Source organism: Mastomys coucha, unplaced genomic scaffold (assembly GCF_008632895.1).
Source record: "Mastomys coucha isolate ucsf_1 unplaced genomic scaffold, UCSF_Mcou_1 pScaffold9, whole genome shotgun sequence".
Taxonomy (NCBI): domain Eukaryota; kingdom Metazoa; phylum Chordata; class Mammalia; order Rodentia; family Muridae; genus Mastomys; species Mastomys coucha.
The window spans coordinates 652,666-663,121 of record NW_022196915.1 but is presented as its reverse complement, the minus strand read 5'-3'; positions in this window follow the sequence as shown (position 1 = coordinate 663,121).

Below are 10,456 nucleotides of genomic sequence, written 5' to 3'. Positions count from 1 at the left end.
TCTCTCTCTCTCTCTCTCTCTCTCTCTCTCTCCTCCTTTCCTTTTTTCTTCCTAGTCAGGACATCTAGGCCATCCAGGACCCCTTCTGAATCCCTAAGTGGGATGGTCTAACGGTTTGAATTAGATATTCCCCCATAGTCTCAGGTCTTTGAACACTTAATTCATCCCTGGCTTAGGGTTTTATTGCTATGAAGAGACACCAAGACCAAGGCAGCTCTTATAAGGGAAAACACTTAATTGGGGCTGGATTACAGTTTCAGAGGTTCAGCCCATTAATATCATGGCAGAAAGCATGGCCACCTGCAGGTAGACAGTGCTGGAGAAGGAGCTGAGAGTTCTACAGCTTGATTTGAAGGCACCCAGAAGGAGACCCTCTCCCACAGGCTGTCAGGAGGAGGGTCTTTTCCACCCTCGGCAGAACTCGCACATAGGACCTCAAAGCCTATCCGCATAGTGGCACACTTCCTCCAAGGCCACATTTCCTCCAACAAGGCCACACTTCCTAATAGTGTCACTTCCAAGCATATTCTTACAACCACAGTCCCCAACTGATAGTGCTATTAGAGAAGTTTAGGAGGTATGGTCTTGTTGGAGAAAGTGTGTCGCTGGAAGTGGGCTTTGAGAGTTTAAAAGCTCATGCCTTTTTGAGCTCATTGCTCTCTGTTGGTGCTGGCAGATCAAGATGAGAGCTTTCAACTTCTGCTTCAGCTGCCATGCCTGCTACTTGCTGTCATGTCTTCTTACCATGACAGACTCTTACCTCTTTGGACCTGTACACCAAATAAACCCTTCCTTGTATAAGTTCCTTTGGTCCTTGTGTGATAAGAGCAATAGAAAACCAACTAAAGCAGACAGTCAATTGGTACAGTCCTTTAATGAGGTAAACAAAGCTCTCACAGAAACCCCAGAATTAGGCATTCTGTCTTCAAAATCCTTTTTTCTGTGTCAGAAAGGAAGGCTTTATCCTTGGGGTGACTCATTGTTCAGCGACAAAACAGAAGTCTGCAGTCTATATTTTCAAAGAAGATACTGCATCAGAGTAGATCCTCTGTCTAAAAGTTGTGGAAGTCCTGGCACTACTAGTTGGAGCAGCCTCTAAGCTATCTTTAGGACAATTAACAGACCGTCTCATATTACATCAGGTAAAGGCTGTACTAGAATTAAAGAGGCACCCATAATTAGAAGATGCTAACAAAATGTTAGGTAAACTTCATACACAAATCAGAGATGGCTATCAAAATTTGTGGTACTCTGAGCCATTCTTAGTCCTGTTTCCTTCTTACAAAGGCCAGTTAAAATACTGTCTTTGCTTCCCAGAATGCCACCGGTTCTTTGCAATTACTTCCTCATTTGGATGTTTTGAGACATTTATCAATTTCTAATACCTTTTCTCACTTGTTTAAAAAATTATCAGATCTTTCCTGGTTGTAATTATTATTGTTGTTATTGTTACTCTTATTTATTTATTTACTTATTTATTTTTGTCAAATTGATATAAACTAGAGTTGTCTGGGAAGTGAAACCTCAGCTGAGAAAATGTTTCCATCAGATTCCCTATAGGAACATTTTCTTGACTGATGATTGATGTGCAAGGGCCCAGGCCAGTGGTAGCCATTCCACTTCCGGGCAGGTGGTCCTCGGTTGACCACCTTGGAGAGCAAGCCAACAAGCAACATCTCTCCAATGTCTCTTTGTCAGTCTCCTTCTCCAGGTTCATGCATTGAGTTCCTACCTTGGCTTTCCCTGATGATGGATTGCAACATATGAACCAAATAAACTCTTCTTCCTCAAGTTACTTTGTGTCATAGTGTTTTAACACAGCAATAGAACCCCTCAGATGGACTCTCCTTTTCTGCATGGTGATGGGAGCTGATCTCAAGGTGAGGGGCCACACACAATACCCTGGTTATCTCAGAATGCTGAGATTAGGTTATCCATAAACGACTACTGAGGACACTATATCTCAGATCTAGTTGTGTGTGTGTGTGTGTGTGTGTGTGTGTGTGTGTGTGTGTATGTGTGTTATTTCTACCGTCAACAGGTACTCAACATGTACATACATCTTTAGCCCACACTTTACGCATACTCGAACATGCCTTCTCATTTGAGTCAATGGCCAAATGAGCTCTGTGTACTGCCTTCAAATCCCCAGAGAAAGGACAATTCTTATGACCAAGTTGGTTGGAATTCGGTGATGAAATTGGTACAGAGATAGACTTGCTGGGTTTGCTCACCCAATCCCACCTGAAATAAACAAGAATGAGAAACTGGGGACTCATACTGAGAAGAAAGTGAGGCAGGCTGAGTAATTTACAAAAACTGGAGTACGTGCTGCCAATTTTTTTTGCTATATCAACAACAATGTATTTCTGCTGTATCATGAGTACATGTCAGAGCAGAGACACAGGCACAGACCCTGAGATCAACTGCAGAGGAGTTGAAAGGAGCAGACCAGAGGCAAATGAGAATTTTAATAGCAAATGAAAATGACTCAGGCCTTGGCTTACTTCTTTAGGCACCTTCAACTCTCTGACCTCTGCTGTATCATGCTTTCATGCCCAGACACCACGGAAAGGGAAGAGAAGTGAAGACTCATAATGGCAAGTATCTACCCTGCCCATTATTATTTTTGCAATAAAGAATTTTAACTGGCACATAAAAATAGAAAAATTATAAGCATCAATACAGTGCCCAATAACATATCTTAAGAGTTATATACACTGTATAATCATGTTAAACAGATCTAGCTCATAAAAACATTACTTCTTTTATTCTAACATTTAAAATATTCTTTCTGTATTTTGAGATGTAACATACATAACTGTCTTCTAGAGTCACCCAGTCATGCAATATTATACCAGCACTTCGTACTTGCAAGTAGCTACAACTTTAAATTTATTGATTGAACTTTCTCCATTCTATTTCCCCTTCTTACGAAGTTTTGTTTCTGATAAAGATATAACAAATTCTTCTGTTTCTTCCAGCTATTGTGATTAAGGGAATGCAAAGTTATATAAAGAAGGCTATGTATATTAGACTCAAGATTAAAGAAATTCATCAATAGCAAGGCCCCCTTGCTAAAGATAACACCTACACAACTCATTGAAAATGGAGGGGTCAAGCTGGTGCCTACATAGAACCTTTACCCCTAAGTTCTAGAGTCTTTGGTATGGTAAGCTACTCTGCATGCTAGCAGAGAGAAACATAGCAAGCCAGTCACAAACCCTTTGATCTGCAATGCCATCCTGCTTACAAAGTATCTCAGAACAATTGTGACACAAAGCTTGTAGGAGTAACCCGTGTTGTATTTGACTTAAGGTTTGCCCCACCAGATGGAACTTACACCCTAACCTGTATAGGTGACCAAGAACCAAAGATTAAATAGCCCAGAGACCTAGGGTAAAATAAAATATTTTTTGTCTTTAAAAAAAAAAACTAGTAATAAAATGACTTTTAATGGTATTTTGTCGTCCGTACAGATGAAAGCCTTATTCAGCTATCATCAGAAATTTTTCCTCCTGAAGCAGATGGGGCAGCAGATGGGAACAAATACAGAGACCCACAGCCAGACGTTATGTAGAAAGAGAGAGAGAGAATGCACAGCCCTAAATGAGATGTTTCTATCAAATCCCTTCCCTCAGAGCTCAGGGAACTTCATGGAAGAGGAGGAAGAAGAGGTGTAAGAGCTGGAGGAGCTGGAGGACTCCAGGAGAAAATAGGTTCTCTATGTCAACTAAGCAAAACTCATATCAACTCACAGAGGATGAAGCAGCAAGCACAGGGGCTGTACGGGTCTGCTCCTGGTCCCCTGTGTAGATAATTTAGTTTTCAGTTTATTGTTTTTAATGGGACTTCTGAGTGTGTGAACAAGTGGGTCTCTGATTCTTGTGCCTTCTTTTGGGCTCTTTTCTTTCTATTGGCTTGTTTTTGTCTAACTTTGATGTGATGGGTTTTGTTTCATCTTACTATATCTTATCTTGTTATTCTTTGTTGTTATCCTTTAGAAGCCTATTTTTTTATTTTTCTTTTTTTAAATGAGTGACAGAAAGGAAGCAGATCCAGAATGGAGGAGAGGTGGTGAGGAACTGGGAGTAGTAAAGGGAGGAGAGACTGTAATCAAGATATATTATATGATAAAACAATCCATTTTCAATAAAGGGGAGAAATTTCACCAAAATTAAAAAAGAGTAGAAAATCTTATGGTGGTCTCCACCTGTAATTTCAGCTCCCTGGAGGCTGAGGAGGGGAATCCCCAATATCAAGTCCAGCCTTAGTTACAGAGTGAGGCTCTGTGTCAGTTAAAAGTAAAGAAACAAATCCTAACAAAAAGGGGTCGGAAAGTAGGTCCGAGTGAGGTTTTACCCAGCATGCTTTGGAAGAAAGGTTACCCAGAAACCTTTGGAAGGATGTTCAATGAAAGAAACAAAATTTACAATCTTGCCTGTTTCCTCATGAACTCAAGTTATTCAAGTGTACATAAATGGCTTCAAGTGAAGTTTATAGATAATTTCCTCAATGCTGGAAAAAATATAATATACAAGAGTAATTCAAATAATGATTTCTAGAGGTTTTGGGGGGAAGGGATTTCAGCAATGGCTGATATCACAATCAGAATCCAATGTGTTTCCTTTTGGTAGATAATCACAAACAGTAATAGGATGGCTTTCCTGGGCATGTACAATGTGTGAGGCTATAGGAGTTCATTGTATATGAGCTTTACCCTACTCCCACCTCCCCCACCTGTGGATTAGGTTGCCTCAACATTCTCACTGAAGTTTACAGGAGTTCTTACACTTCAGTATATGGTAGAAACTACATAGAAGTTCATGATCTTCTTTCTGCTCTATACTTTGATCTTTGTGGTGCTTACTTTCTGTAAAACAAAGAGAATTCAGAAAAACAGTTTTTCTTTATACTTAGCAGAAAACCTTCGGAAGAATGTTCAATGAAAGAAACAAAATTTACAATCTTGCCTGTTTCCTCATGAACTCAAGTTATCCAAGTGTACATAAATGGCTTCAAGTGAAGTTTATAGATAATCTAAATTCCTACCTGGCAGTGTGTATCCCCTGCATCTTGCCTTGCTTCATGCAGAACTCATTCCAAGGAAACTGTTTCTCCCAATAACTTAAGTCTTTATACAGGAGAGGGTGTAGGACTGGGCATCAGAATATAAGAGCTGAGTTTTGAGAAGCAGGGACTCTGAGCAAAATACAATCTCAAGAATGACGTGCATTCAAATGACAGAAGTGCCTAGGTCCATAGCTCCTGTTGGCAAATGAGATAGCATGGTTGCTTATTGTTTTTGCTTTTAATTTGTGCTTCTTAAACCCTCTAGTTCTAGAGAAGAAAGCCATGCCTTTTACTCTATCTCAACTGTCTCTGTTCTAACATGTACTTATGGGAAAATGCATGTATTCTGATTCAGAGTTGAACATGGTGTATATCATGGTCGGGAACGCAAAGCAGCTGGCCCTGGTCATAGGACATTCTTAACAGGAAGTAGGGACTACTGCAAATTTGTGCTCTGATTAATCTTTTTATTTTATACATCTGGGTACCGAAGCCCAGGAATGGTACTGTTCATTTTTGGTGGGGGGTCTTTCCACTTCAATTAATTTAATCAACACAATCCCTCATAGCCTAGTTCAGATGCTAAATAATCCCTGACAAGATTGTCTGTAGGTTTGCCCCAGGTAACTTCAAATCCTCAGTGGACAACACAATTCATGCCCCTATTAGATACCATAGGCTAGCAAATAACAAGTTCAGTGCCAGCAATGGGTTACCTCTTTTGGAGTTGTTGTACACCGAGGCTCCATAGACTCCTAAACGTTATAGGTGGTTGATAGGCCTATGAATTATCCTAGAGAACTTAACAGTAAGATACCACATACCCAAGTCCTAGAACATGAAGAAATCAAGCTGGTACTGATCTGAAAGCTTCATCCCCACAGGCTAGCTTTCATATAGTGCTGGCAGTTGCTATGCACAATACTTGTGGTGGCTTGAATATGCTTGGCCTAGGTGTAGAGGAGTGGTTCTGATGCTTTGATTTAATTGGGAATCTGTGTTTACTGATGCTGAAGGTCCTTCCCCCTAGTTGGTTTTTAATCTGTCAAAGATGCCGGTGGCCAGTGGGTGGGTGGAAAGAAAGAGGCAGGACTTCCTGATTCCCAAAAGCTAGGAAGAGAGGAGTACAGGAAGAGGAGAATAGAGATTTTTTTTTGTTTGTTTTGGGAGAGAGACAGAACAGACTCAGGGCTGTAGGGGAGATCTTCCAAAATGTAGGCAGAAAGCGAAAGCGCCCCACAGAAGGACAGCCCGAAATCATCTTGGGCAGCAAGATCAGTAGGCTTCACAGAAGGTAACCCAGCAATTAAGCTGAGGGAAGATTTAGGGGTGCTGAAGTAGGTAGGAGTGAAGGAACCAGGCAACTAAGCTGAGGGTAGACTCAGCGATGTTGAGTTAGGAGTAAAGAGAAGGGCATGCTAGCCACTGTAGGCTTAGAAGAGCCCAGGCACTGAGCCAGTAAGGCAGGTTAAAAATGAGCTAATGTGTGTGTCTTTCCTCCATGGATCCAACAGTACCTGGGATCAGATGGCTGATAGCATAGCCCTCCCAGGAACATGAAAGCAGGGTAGTAAAAACTACATGCTATACCAGCGAGTGGCACTACTAGGAGGTTTGGCCTTGTTGGAGTGAGTGGGGCATTGTTGGAGGAAGTGCCACTGTTGGAATGGGTTTTGAGATCTCACTGCCTGAAAGGCTGTCTCTTTTTGGCTTCCTTCAGATCAGAATGTAGAACTCTTAGCTCCTCCAGTATCATGTCTGTCTGCAAGCTGCCATGCTTCCTGCCGTGATGATAATGGACTGAACCTCTGAAAGTGTGAGCCAGCCCTAATTTAATGTTTGCCTTTTCAAGAGTTGCCATGGTCATAGTGTCTTTTCATAGCAATGGACCCTAAGACAATACTGGAGGAGAAAGTAATCATCAGTTTTACCCAGCAATGAATAATGTGAGCTATAGTAATGACTAGCCTAGAAAAATGACCGCTGGTAATAGTAGCATGAATGTCATGGGAGTAACCAACTGTTAGGAACAAAAATAAATAGAAACCATTTTGTGTAAGTTAGAAACCATTTTATTTGGAATACAGGAAGAACAACCCACAAACCACAAGGAACTCAAGAAGAAGGAAGACCAAATGGTGGACAGTGCACTCCTTCTTAAAAGGGGGAACCAAATACCCATGGAAGGAGTTGCAGAGATTAACTGTGGAGCAGAGACTGAAGGAAGGACAAGCCAGCCTAAATATAGCTATCTCCTGAGAGGCTCTGACAGTACCTGACTAATACAGATGTAGAGGCTCACAGACATCTATTGATCTGAGTACAGGGTCCCCAGTGAAGGAGTTAGAGAAAGGATCAATGGAGCTGAGGGGTTTGCAGCCCCTTAGGATGAACAACTATGAATTAACTAGTACCCTCAAAGCTCCCAGGGTCTCAACCACCAACCAAGGACTGCTCATGGAGGGGTCTGATTGTTCTGGAAGCATGTGTATCGTAGAGGATTGCAATTTGATCATCAATAGGAGGAGAAGAGCTCGGCCCTGTGAAGGTTTTGTGCCCCAGTATAGGGAAATGCCAGGGCCAATAAGTGGGAGAGGGTGGGGTGGCAGACATGGGGAGGGGGGAAGCAACAGGGGTTTGTTTTTGTTGTTTTTGTTTGTTTCTTTGTTTTTTGGAGGGGAAACTAGGAATGGAGAAATTTACATGTAAATAAAGAAAATACCTAATAAAAAATAAATAAAAAAAGAAAGATATAAGAAAAAGAAAGATATAGAAACCATTTTAATGTAACTTAAAAAGCCATGTTATATGACTTGAAATACTACGATGCCTGAGCTTGCTACCAGGCATCTCTGACAAGGCCTCAGAAGCAAGGCCTCGGTGGGCTACTGAGTAATTTGGCTATGAGCCTAGCCCTGGGACTGATCTTATATGCCAATGAACTAATCCTCAGGTAGTCTTGATGTGCTAGTTGGTCACTGTGAGCTGTGAACCCTGATAGGGTTACCCTATTACCCATTGAAATGATAACAAAAATCGGAACTTTGGGAATGGTCTGTAGGATGATAGTGCTATATTCTGAGAGACTGTGTTGATACCCATCAGCAAGAAGACTAAAGGCTGAAGCCCTGGCCTTAGTGACCTTTGAACTTCCAGCAGTGTCGCTGGGCTCACACAGTCCTGCTTGTCAGAGATAGCTGCTGCCTAGGACTCTTGTGGATCTTGTGCACATTCAACAGTGCCAGCCTCCTACCTATCACAGCTGAAGGACTTCATGGCAGATATGGGTAGAGCCTGCCAGCTTCTGAAGCATCCTTACTAGAGAATATGCCCCAGTGGAACCCTGCAGCATCATTTCTGTCTAAACAAGTGCTTGGTAAAATGTCTGTTTAACCTTTATACGTGAATAATATTATCAGGAATGTTTGTGTGAATAAACTAAATGTATTTGAAAGAAAGACAAATCTTGTGTGGACATCCTAATTTCTGAGAGTCTTACAACTCATAGGCTATGCTCTCTGCACCAACTACTTTCTGATTGGATTTATATCCACCCCACAAAGATGAAATCCATATATAGGACAAAGAGCCTGTGGCTAGACTGATAAAAACCACAGGGGATTATTCTTTTTAACCAATGTAATATTACAGTGACTTGTAATGGCTTACCATTATGCCCATAGATTAATGCATCTCTCAGTTCTCATCTGAGAAGCCTCCATTTTCAGTAAATCGAGATTAAGATAGACACCCACAACTTTCCAAAGTGTCATGAGTTTTGATTTGTTTAATTAATATGACCCTTCAATGCAGTCAGCAAGAAGTCTCTCTCCTGTTTCATACAGTCTAAAAGGGTGAATGTCTGCCACCTTGTGTTCAGAGTCACAAAAGCACCTGCAGCATTTGGAAGTAATACACACTCTTTTCTGTCCAGTTAATGACACATTTACTTTCCATTCCCAAGGCCAATCTATAACTGTTTGAATGAGATTAAAAAAACAGTAATATTTGTAAGAAAATGTACATTCAATTAATGGATAACTTGGACTACAGCATATTATGATTCATTTATGTGTGTACCTTCTGACTTAATTAGTTTTTATAAAATGTGATAGTAAAACACCAAAATTTCAGTGTAAGCTATGGGCTACAGGATACCTTAGAACCCTGAGGAAGGGTTTTGCTCTGTCTTATGAAGTAATGTAATTTTTTAAACAATAATAATTTGATTTAACTTTTAGTTCTAAGAGCTGTGGAGCTAATGGAATGGAGATAGGTGTCCATATAATAAAGCCAAAGCAAACAAATCTGAGAATACATTTTTCTCTTAACCCATAAAATTTCACTTCTTATAGTAAACTAAAATAATTTAACTCTAGTTAATTGTCATAGAGGAGGAAGAGGAGGAAGAAGAGGAGAAGAGAAGATGACAGAGAGTTTTCTAGGCATCTCCTTCAATACTTTATAGGCTAACAAATTCAGAAGAAAACTAATAGGTTGTTGTTGTTTTCAGGCAGTGTCTTATTATATACCAGGCAGATCTACAACTCACTTTTGCAGCTCAGGCATGGCTCATGATGATGTTCTGAACACTAAGGCTACAGGGGTGAGCCCCCATGCATGGCTTAACAATAGATTGCTTAAATATTTAATCACATGCCCAGGGATTTAAAAAAAGTAGATGTGAACTTTTACCTTCACAATACTCTTACTACATATGTATTTTTATTTTTACACACACACACACACACACACACACACACACACACCTACCTTTTTAAAGATCGGTTTTCACAGACAATTTAAATCTATTCTTCTTCCTTCCTGGAGAGCCGGAAGCTAATACCAGTCCTTCCATGCAGACACAGAAGCCTAACCAGTCCAACAGTCCATACTCCTTAGCTCCTGAAATTAACTGACACAGATTTGTCCCAGTGGTCCAAGTCCTACAAGGCGGGACCCCACGATACATTCGTCTTTGTATGACCCACAGTGCTAGGACCTGTGAAACCTTGTACGTAGTCTTAGATGTACAGGAGGTGTTAAACAAGGGTGGGCTAATCCTTGTATGTAGTCTTAGATATACAAGAGGTGTTGAACAAGGGTGGGCTGATCACAACGTGCTCAGGAAGAGAGCTGTAGAATTCCACAACATAATTTGAAACATTTCTAATTCCTAATCTTCCCAAAGATATTAGAAGATATTTATAGTATAATGCCTCTAGGCATATGTATTACCATCTAATAACTATTTTTGGTCCATTTTTAAAATCTGAATGAGCGCAATAATATCATCTGACTTACAGGGTTTTGAGAGGATTGAATTGTAAAGTTTCCTTTGGTCACCTCATATACTATTTATAGGTATTGATATCAGTGAAAT